General features: G+C 45.3%; 1 protein-coding gene across 2 annotated transcripts in view; it reads right to left on the reverse strand.

The window, feature by feature from the left end:
• LOC137525643 (parvalbumin beta-like) overlaps window positions 1–20975 on the reverse strand; it is a 99239-nt gene that overhangs the window by 71491 nt on the left and 6773 nt on the right. Inside the window, exon 2 of one of the 2 annotated variants that reach the window (XM_068246797.1) lies at window positions 12143–12222. The gene's annotated coding sequence lies outside the window, so the exon portion shown is untranslated. Of the gene's footprint in view, window positions 1–12135; window positions 12223–20975 lie in introns of both variants that reach the window. The other variant, XM_068246796.1, reaches the window with a different exon arrangement.

Here is a 20975-nt window from a genome sequence, read left to right on the forward strand (position 1 = left end):
CCCTCAAAGCTCATGTTTCCTGACAAGCATACATTCCACCTCAGGCCACTTCCCCTTTGTCCTAAAGCCAAGTTGCACTCCTACTAGATATCCTGAAAACACATTGCCTTTAGGTATGATTATTGTATACTACCCCACCTCTTGTTTCCCCCCATTCCTTGTAAGCTCGCAAGGGCAGGGCTCTCTCACCCTTTTGTGTCTTGGAATTTGTTATACCTTTTATTCAACATGTTACTTTTGTCATTGTAATTGTAGTGTTGGGCCGAACAGTTTGCCTGGCGAACCTCTCTGGGCCTCTTACTACTTCCGGGTCGCAATGATCCGGAGTAGTACGCCTGCGCTGCCCGGCGGAGCGCGTCCTAGATCGCGCTCCCGTTGCCGGGCACTCTCTGCACATGAGCGTCACGCACATGCGCAGAGAGTGCCCGGCAACGGGAGCACGATCTAGGACGCGCTCCGCCGGGCAGCGGCGGCGTACTACTCCGGGTCATTGCGACCCGGAAGTAGTAAGAGGCCCATGGATTTAGAGATGTTCGCCGGCGAATGGTTCGGGAATCGTTCGCCACATATCTATGTAATTGCCAGTTCTGTATTTTGTACCAATTCTGTAGTTTGTATATTGGTGTATATCATTGTCTGTATTATTATGTATTATATTACATACATGTATTATACCCCCTTCCTTATAAACTCCTTCTCTCCCATTCTGGCTGGTATTGCCACAATGGCTGAGACACATAACGTGGCGCCCAAGGACCTGAAGAAAACAAGATCTGCAACCATGCTGGCAATGACAATAAAATTGAATCGTTTACTGAAAATTTGTGGAAATCAGGAGAAAACAACTGACAGAGTTCAGACACGAAATAGTCATAGTTGCTGCAAAGAAACAGAACAGAATTAACAATGAAAGATATATGCAAAATGTTCTACCCTAGGGACCTCCCATATTCCAGATAAAATGTAAGAGGCGGGATGGAAAACCAGGCATGCTGCATTGTGATAAACAAAACGATACCTGTAATAAAACAAACAGCAAGATCCCATCTAGCATTGAACCCATGCAGAAAATAATATAGGCGCTGGAAAGGCCAAAACACCTCATATAAGTTTAAAGTGCAATGTAACCCCTCTCGGGTAGGACAACTAGACCTTTCAATACCTAAGAAAGAGAAAAACGCCATATTCCCTCTATGTAGATGTAATAAAGGTTTAGTAATCTAGAGGTGTCAGAAGACCATAGAAAACCCCTAAAATGTTTCATGGGCCCCACAGTGCAGCTCATATACTGGACACTGGATATGGTGCAGACAATCAATTTAATTACATGTATTGTACATGTATTGCAGTTTATAAACTGGACATGGGAAGAACATTCCCATCCCCCATAGACATAGCTTGCCTACCCATATTGTGCACAGTGGCAGCACAATAGTGGCAGGTAGATTCAAACATTTGAATGATCCCATGGGGGTAACCAGGATCTAATTGAGGAAATGAGGCATAAAGAGGGAGGCCTCCTGGAGGAAAAATCTGCCACCAGTGCTTAAAATACATTGTATTTTGTCATAAGAATGATATGCAGTATTAGAAGATATTTCTTCATAATATTCACAATAATGTTATAATGTTAACAATTTCATTGTATCCCAAGCTGTAGGTAGCAGCAAAAAGTAGGAAGATTACATGGAAGATAACTTACAGCAACCATTTAGTGTCATAAAGAATGTGTATCTCTCGATGTAACAATATGTGTTGCTTTTTCGATTGACCAAATGGGATAGCCTCTTTCTTAAAGGAGTTGTAATGGTCAGTGGTATATCTGATAATCAGAACCAGCTCTATCAGCACAGTAGTCAGTATTTTATTCAGAGTGTGATCACATGTGTTATTAGTGCACAGTAGTATCAGGAGTACTCCTTGAGTGATAGCCCTTGGTGGCTGGGGCTATCACTTTAAACAGAGAGTGGTCGTACAAGCGAGGTCGGGAACAGGTCGGTCAGCAGCAGTACAAAATCGTCAGGCAAATTCATAGTCAATAAACAGGCCAAGGTCGGCAGCAGATCAGATGGGCAAAGGTACAGAAACAGAAGGCTAAATCAGAGTAAGGTCGGGCCGAGGTCGGCAGCAGATCATATTGGCAAAGTACAGAATCAAGAGGCAGAGAGAGTAATCAGAGGTGCAGGCAAAAGGTCATACACAATAACAATAATACAATGATATGTTTTTTTCCTAAGCTAAGTGTGAATGCCCGGGGTCCTGCCGGATCAAGCACACACGGATCTGACTAAGGTCTGAGAGCTTTCATTGCAAAGTTTCAGCAACAGCAGACAATGAGCCACTGTCAGCACAGTGCTTAAATACAGACAGGCAATTCCAAATAATCCGCCCAGCAAACCCCGGCCGGCCAATCAGCGGCGAGAGTTAGACCACCGCTGTCAGCTGACCTGGCAGGTCAGCTGACCCGCCTTCTCAGTGCATAAAGGTCCTGTCTCCTGGTGCGCGCGTGCGCTACTCTGCTCTGATGCAGCCTGGAGAGGCCTGCTCTGCCGGAAGGGGATGACTGAGAGGACGCGGCAAGATCCACGGTGACGTCAGACGCGGGAGCGGCGGCTGCACCGCTCCCCGCTGCAGAGGTAATTATATCACTCCTAACAGGAGTACTGTAGGGGGGTAGAGGGAAAAAGAGTTGAACTTACCTGGGTATTCTAATGGTCCCCCGCAGATGACCTTTGCCCGCGCAGCCACTCACCGATGCTCTGGACCCCGCTGCTGGTTAACTTCTTTAAAGTCGGAAAACCACTGTGCCTGCGCGACTGTGGCCTTGGTCTCGCTGCCGTCACCCGGAGCATACTGCGCAGGCGCAGACCACACTGGGCCTGTACAATACACTCCTGGTGATGTCAGCAGGAGCGAGGGCGCAGTTGTGTAGGCGCAGTGGTTTTCTGACTTTAAAGTCAGAAATTCCAGAAGTGAACCAGCGGCGTGAACCGAAGGTGGGGACCGGAGCATCGGTGAGTGTCTGTGTAAGCACAGGACGTCTGCGGGGGACCATTAGAAGCCCCGGGTAAGTTAAACTCTGTTTCCCCCTACCCCCCTACAGTACTCCTTTAAAGCCTGTTGTTAAGAGTATGAAACTCTCTGCTAAAGGTTCCTCAGTGCAGCAGTTTTACCCAGCCCTAATGTATCCACATTCTGGGACACTATGAATCGTGTGACTAGGGTGACAGCTAGTGGCTCTAAGAATAATTTCCAGCCCAAGGCTTGCTGTGAGTATAACAGTAGATATGGACATCGTTAACAGGATCTGCCAAGGTGATGTCCAAAAAATTGATCTCAGTGAGTGAAAGCTAGACATGAAAACTTAATGATAAAGACAGTCATTCAAGTAAGTTACAAAATTCAACATGGAATGCAGAAAGTCGGATCAAATAATAAGTAAATTATCAATATATGTGCAATACTATACAATGTGACAGGAGAAGACCTTCAGATCTCCAAGAATGTGAATCTCCTAGCAATAACCCACGTACAGATTGGAGAGCAGTGGTGCTCACCGCCAGGTCGTGATCACGCTTACGCGTGGATTCACAACCATTTTGACGCATTCCGCCTCGGACACGCTAAGCCGTGAATAGATTTTCAACCACGAAAATCTACTTCGGCTTCGCGTGAATGCGGACAGAAATCCGCATTCACGCTCGTGAAACCCGGTGCTGAAGTCGTGGTTTGCGGAAATGCGTCAAACTATGCGGAAGTGACACACTGCAGGCCAATCGGAGTGCCCCAGATAGGCCCTAGCAACCAATCACAGGAGGGGAGCTATGCCCTCCCCTCCTGAATATAAAGCGGCGGCCATGATGGAAAAGCTCTGTCCTTGCTAAACTGTGGTGCTGAGAGGATTATCTCCAGGCCATTGTTGTTTGAGCAAGTGCATTTATTGTGTTAAAAACAAAGCGTTTTTTTTGCTAACACTGCTCTTATACTGTACACTGCTGTGCCCACTGCATCCTTCAGTGACCTTGTACTGTGCCCACTGCATCCTTCAGTGACCTAGTTGTATATCCAGTGCCCACTGCTGTGCCCACTGCATCCTTCAGTGACCTCGTACTGTGCCCACTGCATCCTTCAGTGACCTAGTTGTATATCCAGTGCCCACTGCTGTGCCCACTGCATCCTTCAGTGACCTTGTACTGTGCCCACTGCATCCTTCAGTGACCTAGTTGTATATCCAGTGCCCACTGCTGTGCCCACTGCATCCTTCAGTGACCTTGTACTGTGCCCACTGCATCCTTCAGTGCCGTTGTACTGTGCCTGGTGCATCCTTCAGTGACCTTGTACTGTGCCCACTGCATCCAGTGATTCATTACTAGCAACATGTCTGGCAGGGTTTCGCGGGGTGAGAGGAAAGGGAGTTCAATTGCCTCAGCCACTTCTGGGACTGCTCCACGTCCAGGGAGAGGACGCCCAGCTGTACGTGGTCGTGATGCAGCAGAAAGGGGGGCAGCAAAGCCTGGGCCGAGTCAGCGGGCGCCATTGTCCAAATATTTTAAAGTTTCTGGTCCCCGTGTGGTGGTTGAGCAAATGGAACCTGACGTACTCATGGACATCATGACTTCCTCCCAGACCTCTACTGTGAGCACCACTCCAAGCAGCAGCAGCAGCCAACGTCCCACGCTTGTTGTGACATCCACCCCAGCACCCACTGGTCAGCAGCCCTCCCAGGATGACAGCGTTCTGTCCCTCAGTCCGGCTTCTGGGAACCTGCTGATGCAAGAAGCTCAGGACTTACTGGGGACTGATGTGGCAGAGATTGAGATCGCGCCACAATCACAAGCGTTGTTGAGTTCTGGTGATGAAGAAGAGGGGTCTGTGTCTGGGGATGTAGGGACAGAAGAGGAGGCGGGGGAGTCAGAGGAAGAGCTGGATTATGATGATGCTGCTGATGATGACGACGTTGTGGACCCTAACTATGTGCAGCCTGCTGAGTCCGTGGAAGAATGGTCAGAGGCAGAGCAGGATGACGAGTCACCTCGGCCTAGGCAAGGATATCACCATATGTCAGGCAGGGGCAGGGGCATCGGCAGCAGTGGACGTGGAGGAAGTAGACAGGACACTGCTTCAGCCGGCACCACCACCATGCAACCCCCGGCAACTACTACCACACATTGTTCCGCTGCACCCTCTGCTAGTGGGGGCCGCAGTAAATTAAAGTCACCAGTGTGGGATTGCTTTGAGGAATGTACTGATGACAAAAGGTATGCGGTGTGCAGGTTATGCAGCAAAAGATTGAGCCGTGGGAAAAGTCTGAGCAAGATGGGTACCTCATCCCTCCAGGGCCACCTGAGAAGCCGCCACTGCCGCGAGTATGCGGACTTTAAGAGGAAGCAGGCACTGCTGGCAGGGGTTCCTGAGAGCAGAAGGCCCACCAGCGCAGCAGCATCATCCCTTCCTCAGGGTCGTGAATCCCCCACAGCAGCAGCAGTAGTAGCACGCAAGCGCTCTTCCACCTCGGCTACTCAGGACACAGACATTGAGGCTGGCAGCCAGTGTTCGTCTCTCTCCTCTGTCTCCCCTGCATCCCAGCGTCGTCAGACCCTGCTGAGCGACACCTTTCACGGTCTGACCAAGCCTCTGCCTCCAAGCCACAGGCGGATCCGCAAACTAAATGGCTTGCTGGCCCGGGCCATGGCATCACAGCTGCTTCCCTACTCCCTGGTGCAGGAGGGGAGCGCCATGCGGACGCTGCTCCAATTTGGCATCCCCGAGTAGCAAGTCCCCAGTCGCCACTATTTCAGCAGAAGCGTGATCCCAGCATTCCACAAGTTTGCGGTGGAAAACGTGGCCCGTTCCCTGGACTACTCTGTGGGCAAGCGGGTCCACGTGACCATGGACTCGTGGAGTAGCAGATTTGGGACAGGTCGCTACCTGTCCTTTACGGCCCACTGGGTGACACTGATGGAAGGGAGGGAGGACAAGAGCGCATCAGCCCAGCTAGTGGTGCCACCACGCGGGATCAGGGGGGATGCAGAAGGGTCCTGTCACGACACTCCCTCTGCACCCGGAAAGCAAGCCCGCCTCGGCAGCAGCAGCGCCAAGCCTCGGCACTGCCAAGCCCTTTTAAAATTGGTGACCCTGGGGAAGGAGAGGCTTACGGCCACCAACGTCCTGGCCGCCCTCAGGAAGCAGGAGCGGAGGTGGCTGACCACCAGAGGCCTGGAAGTGGGGTATGTGGCAGCCGATAACGGGGCCAACCTGGTGGCAGCAGTGCAGCAGGGAAACCTCCAGCACATCCCCTGCTTGGCCCACGTGCTCAATCTTGTGGTGCAGCGCTTCTTGCGCACCTACCAGGGCATGAGCGAGCTGCTGCAGGATGCCGGGGCGGTGGTACGCTTTTTCCGCCTGTCAGCCACTGCCTCTGCACTCTTGTCCACCTTACAGCAGCAGTATGGAAGGCCACAACACCGGATGATCATCGACATGCCAGTTCGCTGGAATTCGACTCTGGCCATGTTGGAGCGGCTGTGTCAGCACAGGCTGGCTCTTAGGGCCTACATGCTAGACCCAAGTGTCCCCAGCAACCAGCAAGTCCCCATGATTACTGCCACTCAGTGGACACTGATGCAGCAAGTATGCCTGGTGCTGAGTCCCTTCCTGGAGGCAACCAAGATGGTCAGTGAGGAGCGGGCCTCTGTGTGCCAGTGGGTGCCCTTGGTTTGTCTACTGGAGCAGGCAATGGACAATTTAATTGAGCGTGGGGATGAAGCCCTGAGGCAGTTGGAAGAACAGGAGCAGATGGCAGCACAGTCCAGCTCAGAGGAGGGCTCACAGCAGGTAGTGGAAGAGTTGGAGGTCCCTAACCTGAATGAGGAGGAGGAGGAGGAGCAGAGTGCAGCAGGTGTTGTACGTGGATGGCGTTTTGAGGAGGACAACGACATGGCACAGGAAGAGGACAGGCATGCGTTATGGGACAATGGCGAGGACGAGGAAGATCTTGCTGGCAGGGCCCACTTGTTTCCCATGGCTGTGCACATGTAGCGCTGCCTTCGCAGGGACCCCCGGGTGATCCAGATGCGTTCAAGAGAGGACATCTGGATTACCTTGATGCTTGATCCCCGTCTGAAGGGGAAGCTGGGAGACTTAATGACGCCATCCACCACCGAGCAACGCACAAGGGAGTTGAAGGAGGCCCTTGTGCGCAGACTACTGGAAGCATTCCCCCAGCCTTCCACCCCCACTGTAACTGCTCTGCCAAGCCAGCAAGAGGTGCCTGCCATTGCCACTAGCAGCACAACAACAACCACCAGCAGCAGCAGCAGCAACTGGCGCCCCGGAGACCTGAAGAGCCTAAGCAAGAGCCTGTATGCAGTGCAGCAGCCCAGAACAGAGGTGCCCGCCACAGCATCCACCACCAACCAGCACAAGCAACGACTGACCACCATGGTGTCTGACTATATGGGGTCATCCAGCGGGCTCAATGACACCGACAGCCCCGTGGACCCCTTGGAGTACTGGGTCAAGAGACTGGACATCTGGAGCGAGCTTTCCCAGTACGCCCTGGAACTCCTATCCTGCCCTCCTTCCAGTGTCCTCTCAGAGAGATGCTTTAGTGCGGCCGGTGGCGTGGTCACAGAGAAGCGCTCTCGGCTCTCCCACGCCTCTGTGGACAAACTCACCTTCCTGAAAATCAACCAGGCTTGGGTGGAAGGTGAGTTCCTGGCCCCTATTGTTGGACACAGGGGGACATGAAGTGGCTGCTGCATGTGCTGTTGTTAACTATGCCTGCCTTTATAAAGACAGTTACTACCTGCCTAGTGCCTACCTTGGTTAATTTTTTGGTGTTATGGTACTACTACCAGTAAGTTGCCATGGTCCTCCTTCTGAGCTGCTGAACTGACCGCCTGCTTTGTCCTCCTGACTCAGTCGCTACTACACTCTGCTTTCACACTGCCCGGGTCACTGGGTGCATTTAATTTTTTGGCCAGCACTATGACGCTGTGCTACTACTACTACCACCAGTATGTTGCCATGGTCCTTCTGTGCTGCTGAACTGACCGCCCGCATTGTCCTCCTCCTCCTGACTCAGTCGCTTCCACCAATGTACTCTGTCTGCCGTATCACTGCCCGGGTCACCGGGTGCATTTCATTTTTTGGCCAGCACTATGACGCTGTGCTGCTACTACTACCACCAGTATGTTGCCATGGTCCTTCTGTGCTGCTGCTGCTGCTGAACTGAACGCCCGCTTTGTCCTCCTCCTCCTCCTGACTCAGTCGCTACCACGGTACCACCAATGCACTCTGTCTGCGTTATCACGGCCCGGGTCACCGGGTGCATTTAATTTTTTGGCCAGCACTATGACACTGTGCTACTACTACTACCACCAGTATGTTGCCATGGTCCTTCTGTGCTGCTGCTGCTGAACTGACCGCCCGCATTGTCCTCCTCCTCCTGACTCAGTCGCTTCCACCAATGTACTCTGTCTGCGTTCACACTGTATGTTGCCGTGGTCCTTCTGTGCTGCTGAACTGACCGCCCGCATAGTCCTTCTCCTGACTCAGTCGCTACCACCACTGCACTCTGCGTTCACACTGCCCGTGTCCACTGACAACTCTGCTGCGATGTCATTGCTAATTGCTGTAAAAAAAACAAAAAAAAAATTACAAAAACCTCTCTGGGGCCTTTTTGGCATCAGCCACTCATCCTCCTCCAGCGGTACCTTCGCCGCCAAGTGCCATTGGAACTCGCCTTCACCTCTTTGACTGCTTAACGCGTATATCCCTTTTTAAAACCACTTATTACCAATTAATAGCCCCATTTAAAGTGTTGATTTCACTTTAAAATCCATTTTCTCTAGAAAAAAAAATGTTTGGGAATTTTTTATGTTGAAGTTATGTTGCCCCTTATCACCTCGATAATACATGCAATTTGGGGGATTGTAGCATGTATGGGGGCTTTGTTATTAACGTTAAAAGAAAATCCGCCTCCTGGCGGGAATCCACGCGTGATTACGCCATTCACGGCAGAAAATCCGCGTGGTTGCGTGGACGCGGACGAAAATCCGCATGCGGCGGGGCCGAATGCAGATTTTTTTTTGCAACCACGCGGATTGCCGAATTCGTGGATGAGGCACATCCGAGCATCCCTGTTGGAGAGTGATGGTAAAAAATCACCTCCATTATAGCCGTGCAATTTTAGAAGTAGAACCCCTCAATGAAAAGAGAAAAAAAATGTTAAAGTGTATCCAAGGCAATATGTGATGATGAGATATGACATGATGAGATAAACATTCTTTGCAGTACAAAACATATTAATAGTCAGTTTTACTTGTTTTATTTTGCTGACTGAAAGAGTTAATTTCTAGGAATGAAAGTGACAGCTTCTTTCTTGTCGGTACCTTGTCGATAAGCAAATTACAACAATAATGGTTTACCTGATGAATATAACTTCTGAGGGCAGGGAGAGAAAAAAAACATGAGCTATTGAGCTTTTTCTAACTCTGGGACACTTAATAGGCTGCCACTGATTAGAGACAGTAAAACATTCAGCCTACTATGTAGATGTTTAAATATAAAATAAAAACATTAGATATCTTATAAAGTAATTTTTAGGAGTAGGAGGATAAATATAATTGTTTATCTCATAATTTTATTTTCACCTCGGGTTCACATTAAGGGAAATCAGAATTCTACATGAATGAAACTTGTCATAAATAAGATTACACTGATTTATTTATTTATTTATTTATTTATTTATTTATTTTGAGGTGATGGGGTAAAATGCATTTGTATGACTATGGACCTGAAAAGGATTTTGATGTACCATGTTTTCTCAGTTTCAATAGTTTTATTAATGAAAAGTTTTGAAATAAAACAAAATTCAGTGAAATACAACACTTGTGCACAAACAAGCTGTAAAAGACAAGCTTCAAAATAGTAACATAAAACATACAATGGCAATATGATTGCTGGGGGGAAATGAAAACACTAATGGGGACAGATGCCAGGTGGGACCTTGGGTGAGCCACGGGTATTACCCTTCTTGAAATGACCGTGGGTTTAACTGTACCATGTTCTCTAAGGAAGCAAATAAAATAGTTATATGAAGCACAAACTTTACTGATGTCCCTCACAAAATTTCTTTAACTTTTCATACACTGGAGCAGATCCAGATCTCTTTTTCTCCTAAGTTTTCTCCAAGGGGACATTTTCACATTATAAATAAAACATTATAAATAAAATGCATTTTAAGCCACCAGCAAGCAAGAAAATACTTAGAATAATGTTGACAGTAGCTTTTCACCTGCTGTTTGGTACTTTTTCAATTGCAAAAGTGCAAACGTTATTTTAAACAAAAGATGAAAAACGATCTCCTACGAGAAAAATTTGCAAAAAAAAAATAAAAAAGTGATTAATGTATTTCTCCATTAGATTCAAGAAGCCAGTTTACAGTGAGAAAATAATTTTTTAAATATAAACTGAGCAAGGTACCATTTTTTTTACTGTATTATATGGGGCAGATCTGTCAAGACAGGTGCACAATAACCAGGCCAAAAAGCATCTGCTGCCTACGGCAACCAATCGAGAATCAGCTGTTAAAACAAAGAAACCTTTAAATATTGTGCACTGGGTGGCTGCTTCCCTTTGCCTCTAAAGGTTTTTTTTGGTGCCTGCATAAATAAATCCACCTCTGTTGGTTTAGCTTTGCATGTTGCGTAAGAAATGTGATAAAGGAAAAGAGTAATTAAATTACTTTGAGCTGGATACAAACATTTAATTATATGAGATTTTTTTGTGCATGATTGTATGTTGGACACGGACATGAGTTCACATTAAACCACTTAACTTCTCTTTGACTAGTGAATGGCTCTAGGTATTCTACAACGCAATGCAATTCACTTTTTCATCTGTGTTAAATAATACTTTTTCATCTTCTATTTAAAACAATTTTCAGCACTTTGCAGTTGAATAAGTACCAAAAAATAGGTGAAAAGGTACTATCAAATTTATTTTGAGCATTTTTTTTTTTTGCTTGCTGATGGTTTCAAAGACATTCTATTGCAAATTTGAAAATATCACCTAGGAGAAAACTCAGGTGAAAAAGGGAATTGCATATGGGCCATGGTGTAATATGCTGCTGCAATATAAATTGAGAAAATCAATAGATAAAAACATGTATATCACATCAAAACTATTAAAGTGTACCTGAAATGACATTTGACACGATGAGATAGACATGGGTACATAATGTACAAGTAATTACCAATAACTTTCCTAAGGTTCCATTCTGTTTTAATTGCATTAATAAACCAGTGTTTTTATGTATGCACGTAAAGCAGTTCAAAAGAAGTGAAATTGAGCCATGGCTCTCCTGAATAAAGTATTAGCTTAGGAAGCAATGATGATAACAATACAGGACGTAAAAGTTAAACCAGGTATTTTTTTTCGTTTTGCAGCTGAATGAAGCAGATTTTACATCACACTGAAATGGCTGCTGTTTAGAATTCAGTCTTGGAAATTCAGTCCTTAAAGTGAGAATAGGAATTTGAGATTCTAGGAAAGTTCTATTTACCAGTAGTACTACACATACAATTAATTAATATGTTTAATTTCAGTTCGGGTTTGCTTTAAAGGACCACTATTGCATAAAATTGTAAAGTTTAAAATACATACATAGAAATAATTAATTTATCCTGAAGTAAAATGCATTATAAATTACTTTTTTCCCTATGTTACTGCAACTTAAAAGAAAGTAGGTAATATTTATCTGAAAAATCTGACTTTTGGTCTATATCTTTACAGGGAGATTTTTGGGAGTTTCCTTTATTTACAAACTTAGTGAATGGCAGTTTCTGAGTCCTTCTATCAAAATAGTGTGCAATAATTAGTGAGGGACAGTATATTTGTATACCTTATATCCTGTCCAAGGAGAGTTTTTGTAAAGAAAAAAGAAAATACTGAGACTTTTTCCATGAGGAGATGGACTATTTCAAAACCTGCCAGATTTGTCAGATTTTACTACCTACTGTAAGTGGCAGTAAGATAAAAAAAAGAAGTAATTTAGAGTTCGTGTTCAGGTGTGTTTTAAATTTTATGATCGTGCTCCTTCAAATCCACTAAGAATGGCTGTGCATTTACCTATTACCTGTAGGTGGTGGTGTTGGAAAACTTTTCAGTTGGAAGGTGCACTGGACACTGAAACATGGGTGTGAAGAATTCTTTGTTCTGCAAGAAATAAAATCTGTTTTAAAGTCATATATCAATGTATCACTTTTGATTTTCAAAGCCTTTTTTTATTATTTGATATCATTACTGGATTATATATATATATGTGTGTGCGTGTGTATTCATTTATTTAAGACAATTTGGTCCATATGCAATTACATTTTTCCCCTGACTTTTCTCATAGGTGATATTTTCACACCTTGGCCCATATGCAATTAACTTTTTCTCCTGAATTATCGCTTGGGAGATAATCGTATTATTCTCTTGCTCTCTTTTAAGCATTTTACAATTGAAAAAATTGTTGAAAGGGTAGTATCAAAATTATTTTGAGTATTTTCTTGCATGCTGTTGGTTTAAAAGGCATTTTATGATAAGGTTTATAACCTAGGAGAAAATATAACCTAGGAGAAAACTCAGGAGAAAAAATTAATTGCTTATGAGCCCTGGGTCCATATGCAATTCACTTTTTCTCCAAGTTTTCTCCTAGGTGATATTTTTTATCATCTCTTTAAAATAACTTTTCAGCATTTTGCAATTGAGAAAGTAGCAAAAGTAGTAGAAAAAGTACTGTCAAAATTATTTTCTTGCTGGGGTATAAAAGGCATTTTATTGACAAGGGCCCATATGCAATTCACTTTTTCACTTGAGTTTTCTCCCAGATGATATTTTCACAACTTGTAAATAAAATGCCTTTTACACCTTCAGCAAGCAACAAATACTCAAACTAATTCTGGCTGTACATTGTCACCTTATTTTTGGTACTTTTTGCATCGCAAAGTGCTAAAAATGTATTTTAAATCAAAGATAAAAAATGATCTCCTACGAGAAAACTCTCAAGTGAAAAAGTGAATTGCATATGGCCCAAGGTGTGCAAATATCAACTTGGAGAAAGCTAAGGAGAAAAAGTGAACTGCATATGGGCCTCTGCAATTGAAAAAGCACCAAAGAGTAGGTGAGAAAGTACCATCAAAATTATTCTGAGTATTTTTTTGATTGAGGTGGCTTAACCACTTTGTCCTCCTTGACGTATAAAAACGTCAAGGAGGACAGGCGCGCTCCCGCCGCGGAGTCGGTAGCCACGGAATCAATGTATCGGGCTGGGGAGCCCGATCATTGATTCCTCTCCCCCGCTGAAAAAGCGACAGCTTCTCTCGGAAGCTTCGCTCTTTCTGAAGCTGTGTCCCTCTAAGCGTACATTGTACGCTTAGAGTGACGTCATGTAAAAAAAATCGAGATTGCCATCTTGTGGCCAAAATGTAAAACTACATGTAAATGCCCAAAAACATTACAATACACCAATATTTCCCCAAATAAAACACCTTTAAAACCCACCCTCCCAAAAATGCCCACATAAAATGTTTAATAAAAAAAAACAAAAAAAACATTACTATAAAAAAAACAAAAACACATAAATATTTACCTAAGGGTCTAAACTTTTTAAATATCTATGTAAAGATGAAATATTTCTCTCTATTTTTTTTTTATAAGCTTGTAAATAGTGATGTATGCAAAACGGAAAAAATGCTCTTTTATTTCCAAATAAAATATTGTCGCGATACATTGTGATAGGGACATAATTTAAATGGTGAAATAACCGTGACAAATGGGCAATAACAATACGTGGGTTTTAATTATGGAGGCATGTATTATTTTAAAACTATAATGGCCGAAAACTGACAAATAATGATTTTTTTCATTTTTTTTCTTATTCTTCCTGTTAAAATGCATTTACAGTAAAGTGGCTCCTAGCAAAATGTACCCCCCAAAGAAAGCCTAATTGGTGGCGGAAAAAACAAGATATAGATCAGTTCATTGTGATAAGTAGTGATAAAGTTATAGGCTAATGAATGGGAGGTGAACATTGCTCGGATGCATAAGCTGAAAACGACTGAGATGTTAAGTGGTTAAAAGTAGTGTTATTTAAGTTGTAAAAATATTACCTAGGAGAAAACTCAGGTGAAAAATGTAATTGCATATGGGTCATTGTCATAAAACGTTTATGTACATTTTTCTATTGTAAAATGCTTAAAAGTTATTTTAAAGAGAATATGAAAATAATCTCCTGGGAAATAACTCAGGAGAGAAATGTAATTGCATTTGGGCCTTTGGGCCTGATCCAATTCACCTTTTCTCCAAAGTTTTAACCTAGTTGATATTTTACATCTTATCAACATACAGTAAACTACCAGCAATCAAGAGAATACTTGAATACTGAATAATTCTGACAGTACTTTTTCATCTACATTTTTGTACTTATTTAATTGCAAAGAACTGAAAAGTTATTTTAAACTGAAGATAAAAATGATCTCCTAGGAGAAGACCTAAAAGAAAAAGTGTATTGGTTCAGGCCCTTTTTGTGACAATTTATAAAAGACAGAGCTTTATTTGAATTTTTTATATTTGCTTGAATACCTACATTCTTTGTACCCCTGTTAAAGCTATGTGTTAATACTGGTCCTTTTCTAGGTTTCTAACAAGCTGCTATATAATTTAGGGTTCTTAATTTCTATTCTTAAATCCACAAATGAGCAGGAAAATATAAGACATTTAAAGAGAGAACCCGAGGTGGCATACTGAAATCCTAATAGGAGCGAGAGGCATGTCATGTGCAGAAAGTCACTGTATCGCCGATGCCATCAGCCTCCCCCCCACCCCCCCAATGCCGCGCTGCACCCCCTTAAAAGATCGCCTGACTAGCGGCAATCTGCTTGTCGCTAGTCTGCTTTATTTATGTGAGGTTTGTCAATCAGCCTCATAGCACCTCCCCCTCAATAACGCGCTCCTCCCCGCCGCTCTCCACCTCTGTTCGCTTCCTCCTATAGGAAGCCAAGCCACAACCCAGGAAGTTTTTGCTGTTATTGTTTTTGCTCAATGACACATTCATTGAAGTACGCCAGAGCCAAAATCTATGAACTATTGAGCCTTTTTATCTCTTTCCTGCTCTCAGAAGCCATTTTCTGCTAGGAAAGAGTTTTATAGTTGTAATTTCTTATCAGTGATTGTCACATTGTAGTCTGACCCAGTCCTGACTCAGACAGAATCTGCCACTTACATACCTGATGTTTAACTGTAATGATCCGCTCAGCTGGCTGCACAAGCAGCCAGCTGTTTGACCATTCCTTATGTCCGAGAGATGCAGGTCTCTGGAAAAGAGACCTGTCTTCATCTTGCAACTTTCAGAGTTGCTTTGCTGAGGGATTTGCATACATGCAAATTGCTCAGCTGGCTCCTTTGAGGGCTGGCACTATAAAGAGATGCTGCTGACCAGTAGGCTTCGCTGGTCATAAGGGTTTGTCCTGTAAAACACTCCTGGAGTGTCAGCCATGCTTATTGTTTGAAGATTAGCTTAAAGTAATTCCTGAGACTGCGCTAGGCATCCTTGCTAGAGCAGTCAGGATTGTATTATTTGTATTGCCTGTTCTGTCTCTCTTGCTGTACTTGGATCGCACTTGCTCTGGCGGAAAGAGCCGTGGATCCAGCTCGCTCTGTTTCTATACTTGGATCACACTCACTCTGGCGGAAAGAGCAGTGGATCCTGCTAAGCTCTCTTGCTATACTTGGATCGCACTTGCTCTGGCGGAAAGAGCCGTGGATCCAGCTCGCTCTGTTTCTATACTTGGATCACACTCACTCTGGCGGAAAGAGCAGTGGATCCTGCTAAGCTCTGTTGCTATACTTGGATCGCACTTGCTCTGGCGGAAAGAGCAGGGGATCCTGCTGGCTCTGTTGCCTTACTTGGATTGCACTCGCTCTGGCGGAAAGAGCAGTGGATCGTATTTCCCACTTATTCCTGTTTTCGTGTATCTGTCTGGTCTGATACGAACGCTTGCTGGAGGCTCGGTGTGGTAACCGTTAAGCAAGCACTCGCGTCCTCTGTTTCATGATTGCGTTCCTACTTCTTTTCTGCTGTTGTGTGTGCACCGTCGCGTGTTGGCGACTAGATTGGGGCACATACATACATTCTATCCCTGTGGTCATTCTCTTTCACAATCGCTTCTCTTGCGATTGCGTTCTCACTTGGTTTCCTCTGTTATGTGTCCGCCGTCGCAAGTTGGCGGCTAGATTGGTGGACATACATACATTCCTCATCTGTGCTTATTCGGTCTTGTGTGGCTGTTAGCAATCGCCATCTCTGGCGATTGCCTTCTCACCTTATCTTCATGGTTGTGTGTTCATCGTCGCAGGGTGGCGACTAGATTGGTGGACACACATACCCTCTGTCGCTTTGATCTCTCTCTTTCAGGGCTATCTTGCCCTGTGTTTCTTCCCTTTGTGCAATTCCTGTCTGGCGTCTGTGGCAGGGCAGAGGAGCTGTTCCTCTGCACTCCACAGCTCCACCTGCCGACAGGAATTTCCCTCTACAGGTGCATTGCACCTTTTGCTGGGTTCCCTCAAATTATACGCTTGTGGAGGATTTCCGCAGTGTCAGCGCACGTCCTGTGCGCTGATCACGGAGAGAATTCCACAATTGTTACAGTATGACCAGCCAGACCGAAATTCCCAGTGTAGAGGGAATTTCCGATTTGTACGATTTGGTCGAATATGGGTCCTGTGTCTTTAAGAGGTTTAAGATACTGGACTCTGAAACCAGAGATGAGTTCATATCAGAATGTTCCAGATTCTTGGCAAATCCTGAATTTCAGGCCACCAATATTTCCATTTGGAGTGGTCAGATTGCTTACAATCTTTTCCAAAGGGATCTGTTTGTGTGGGCTGATGAGTATGCCAGACACAAGAATCTGAGACATAACCCTCGCAGGTTTCTGGCTCATGTGTTTTCTCGTAAACTTGGAACTTGCATGCCAAGTTATTTCTATGAGTTTTTTCCTGCAGTGCAAGATGCTGATCAGATTAGTTTATGCAACACCTCTCTATCATTACCATATGTTAATGAGTTGGTGCTTGCAGGCCAAGCTGCTGATTCGGCTTTTCAGCCAAGAAATTTGTTGCCCCTAGCAACTACACATAAGGAGGTTATTTCTGTCAAGTCTGAAATGTGCAAAACCATTCAGTATGACAATCAGTTCAATGTTTCTGCTCCAGGTTTTAAGCAGACAACTGTTTTGAAACCTCTCTTGCCTTTAAACAGCAGACATGCAAAGTTGCTGAAAAGGTAAAAACTAAAGCTTTTGTGGATCCTTTAATAGGCAGAATTATTTTCTATATTAAAGGAGTAAGAAAGTCTATACATGTTCCTGACCCCAACCCGTATGAGAGCTACTTAGATACCGGGTTGTTTGAGCCCCCATTTGCTCCCTGGGTTATTGGAGCTTTGGCTGAGGAATTCGAGATGGATTGGAAAGCGTTTTGTGATTTCTATATCGCAGAAAGCGCAGAGACGCTAGACGCTTGTATAAATTCCGTTTACACTTTGATAGATTCTGATGAGTGTGACAGGTGTTTTGTGGATCCCGTGATGTGTGTGTGGCAGACAATTTTGGATGAGTTGCACACACACCAGACAATTGATTCCAATAAAGAGACATCCTTCTCGGATGATTGTTCCTGCCTTTCTGGGGTAAAGCATGTGAGTCTTGACTTTGTGCGATCTGAGATGAATGGGTGTGCCACTGTGGTTGATTCCTGCGCGAGTCCTGAAAGATTCTCTCCTGACTGTGTGCAGTTTGAATCTATGCGATCTGAAGCCTGTTTCTCAGATGTTCCTGCAGATTGTGATCAGCATGAATGTGCCAGTTTGCTCAAGGATGTGTGGGATCCCTTGTCATTTAGAAACAGATCTTTAAGATCTTCCATCTGTGACCCTGCTATGGGGAAAATTTCTAGACTATGCAACGTCAAAAGTAAAATTAATATGTCTAATAAAATTTCTCCTGTTGTTGTCACTATTTCTTCTGTTAATGAGTCTTTGAACCACCCTGTTCACACCTGTAAGGGCCCGTTGCCTAGTGACAGTTGCTCCAGTGTTTCTGTCTTGAACGCCTTACAGTTTGCTCCGCAGATCGCGGAGGTTTGCGCTATGGAAGCGTCAGTTTCACAACCTAAAGCGATTTTGGATTCGCAAGTTTTGCGTTCTGACTCCTCGGATTCGACATTGTTAGCCGAATCTAAGAGTGAGACAGCGCTTCGGTTTTGCGAATCTGATGCTGAAGCTTTTTTTGCCTTGTCCAGAGAAGCTTTCTCTGAGCCTACCCTGTACCATGAATAAAAACATAATTTCCACTCTCGCTGACATTTGTGAGTCCCTTTCTTGTTCTGAGGAAAGTTCTGATTCTGCACCCTGTACTCTGGATGAGTCAATGTGGCCTTGCTTAGAATCCCCTGCAGTGTCCCTAGAGGCTCGTCTAGGTATTGCTACTATACTCACCTGTTTTTCTGCAGTTTTGGAGTTGCAAGCTAGTTTGACTGCTACACAGAATTCTGGGTGCAGTGAGATTGAAGTTAAGGAGTCAGTGTGTGTCCCAGTAAATATTCCTGTACATCCGGTTCATGAAGAGAAAATTCAGTCTCAGCGGATTGCAGAACCATCCCTGGGACATTTGCTCTGTAACCTGGATAGTTCAGAATCCTTCTTAGAAAGCTTGGAAATTGACACTTCTGAGGTCTTGTTAAATGTTTTGGAAGTTTCCAAGTCCTTCCTAAAGGTTGCAGAACTTCTAGGAGATGCCTCCTGCCCCCCAGATCCGTCTGAGGTTTGGCCCACTTCAGTGGGCATTGCTGTTGTGCTGACTACCTTTGCAGCTCTTGTGGAGCTTCACTCATGTGTAGTCAATGATGATATTACAGTCACAGAAATTTCTGAATTTAAGTCTGAGTCTTCTTTCGAAAGACCAGTACCTGTGACCTCTACTCGTGATGGTTTTCTGCCCGGTCCTGGTTTTGGTCTTGTCGTGTCGGACTCTGAGGTTGGCAGTTCCCCGACATGTCCTGAGGTTTCTCCTGTACTGGTGTACCCCATTGTGCTCTGTGACCCAGAAAGCCCAAGTGTGCCTCGGTTACCAGCATGCTCAGATGCTTCCTCGGTGGAGACATGTTCTGATATGGCCTGCCTGCTTGCATGCCCAGAAGTGGTCCCTGATAGTCCTGATCTTGATGGGTGTCCTGCTAGTTCTGAATCCGGAATAATCATAGGTTCCATAGGGGTTCTTGATAGTTCCCCATGTGAGCCTGGTGAGCGTTCGGGGCCTCTTGGGATCTCTGCGGAGCTTCAAAGGGTTCTGGGAGATCCCGGGAGAAATTTTGCTTGATACCCTGGATAGGATCAAAAGTGGCTTTTGTTTTGAAAGAGACACTTCGAACAGGTATTGTGGCAGGTTTGGTGTTTTCGGACGCTCCCTGGAGGGTGGTGGGTATTGTCTGGAGGGGGTCGATGGCTTCTTCTCTGGCATTTACAGTTTTGATGGGTGTTACGCTGAGACTTGTAGTGCTGATGGGCATGTTTCGGTGGCTTCTGCTTCCGATGAGGTCGGTTTCAGGTGGACTGACTCTGGAATTGGGCCTTGTCGGGCTGTCCCGACCTTTATGAGTCTTCAGTTAGAATTTTGTGGAAATACCAGTTTTGAGGGACGTCTGGAATACATCCCTAGAGGGGGGGGGGGGGGTACTGTAATGATCCGCTCAGCTGTTTGACCATTCCTTATGTCTGAGAGATGCAGGTCTCTGGAAAAGAGACCTGGCTTCATCTTGCAACTTTCAGAGTTGCTTTGCTGAGGGATTTGCATACATGCAAATTGCTCAGCTGGCTCCTTTAAGAACTGGCACTATAAAGAGCTGCTGCTGACCAGTAGGCTTCGCTGGTCATAAGGGTTTGTCCTGTGAAACACTCCTGGAGTGTCAGCCATGCTTATTGTTTGAAGATTAGCTTAGAGTAATTCCTGGGACTGCGCTAGGCATCCTTGCTAGAGCAGTCAGGATTGTATTATTTGTATTGCCTGTTGCTGTACTTGGATCGCACTTGCTCTGGCGGAAAGAGCCGTGGATCCAGCTCGCTCTGTTTCTATACTTGGATCACACTCGCTCTTGCGGAAAGAGCAGTGAATCCTGCTAAGCTCTCTTGCTATACTTGGATCGCACTTGCTGTGGCGGAAAGAGCCGTGGATCCAGCTCGCTCTGTTTCTATACTTGGATCGCACTTGCTCTGGCGGAAAGAGCAGGGGATCCTGCTAGCTCTGCTGCCTTACTTGGATCGCACTCGCTCTGGCGGAAAGAGCAGTGGATTGTATCTCTCACTTATTCCTGTTTTCGTGTATCTGTCTGGTCTGATACGAACACTTGCTGGAGGCTCGGTGTGGTAACCGGTAAGCAAGCGCTCGCATCCTCTGTTTCATGTTTGTCTGTCGGTGGTTAGTTAGGCGTGCTTGTCTCTGTTGTGCTTAACATGCGGAGACCGCGCAGTAAACGCGTTTGCTGTTGCGAATGAGTGCGGTGTTCGCGTTTAGTTAGCGTTTGTTATTTTCCTTATCTTCTCATTGTATGATTGCTGTGCCTTTGATACTCTCATGCCCTGTCTTGCTTAAGCCTTGTGTCACCTCTGGCAATCACCTCTCTTGCGATTGCGTTCCTACTTCGTTTCTGCTGTTGTGTGTGCACCGTCGCGTGTTGGCGACTAGATTGGGGCACATACATACATTCTATCCCTGTGCTCATTCTCTTTTGCAATCGCTTCTCTTGTGATTGCGTTCTCACTTGGTTTCCTCTGTTGTGTGTCCGCCGTCGCAGGTTGGCGGCTAGATTGGTGGACATACATACATTCCTCATCTGTGCTTATTCGGTCTTGTGTCGCTGTCAGCAATCGC

Source organism: Hyperolius riggenbachi, chromosome 7 (assembly GCF_040937935.1).
Source record: "Hyperolius riggenbachi isolate aHypRig1 chromosome 7, aHypRig1.pri, whole genome shotgun sequence".
Lineage (NCBI taxonomy): Eukaryota > Metazoa > Chordata > Amphibia > Anura > Hyperoliidae > Hyperolius > Hyperolius riggenbachi.